The sequence below is a fragment of the Bison bison genome, unplaced genomic scaffold, assembly GCF_000754665.1.
Source record: "Bison bison bison isolate TAMUID 2011002044 unplaced genomic scaffold, Bison_UMD1.0 scf7180017864048, whole genome shotgun sequence".
Taxonomy (NCBI): Eukaryota; Metazoa; Chordata; class Mammalia; order Artiodactyla; family Bovidae; genus Bison; species Bison bison.
Window position 1 is genome coordinate 6,723,860 of NW_011494620.1, and position 559 is coordinate 6,724,418.

A 559-nucleotide genomic window follows, 5' to 3' on the forward strand; every position below is an offset into this window, starting at 1 on the left:
GCCTTTGTTCCGCCTTCCGCGGCTCGCCTTTCCCCCGGGGAGGGAGGCCGCGGGTGAGGGCAGGCGGGAGCCCTTCCGGTATCTCCAACCGCCGCCTGCAACCGCCTCCGCGTGCGGCGCGCGGCGCGCGGGGCCGAGGGGCGGGCTCCCGGCGGCGCGCTCCTCTCGCTTCGTCTGGGCTGCGCGCGCCCGCGGAGCGCCGTGCCCAGGGCGCCGGGCCGGGGACGCGGAGCGCGCGGACCCGCGGGCTGGGCCCGGGCCGAGCGCGGGCGACGGGAGGCGGCGTGGTCCCCGGTGGAGCCGCCTGGGAAGGAAGCCGGCGCACAACGAGATGGTTGGGTTTGGATTGTTGTACTTTTTTTTTTGTTCGTTGCATTTTTAGGAACAAAAAAAAAAGCCCCACCCTTCACACCGCTTCATCTGCATCTCTCACGACCAGAAGCTCGCCTCAGCGGCTTGGGGGAAACTGAGGCGGCTGTCCGCCTGCACCCCACAGCCCGGGGTGGGTGGGACGGGCACTTGCGCTGAGACCAAAGCCAGGGCTGTAGCCAAGGGCTCC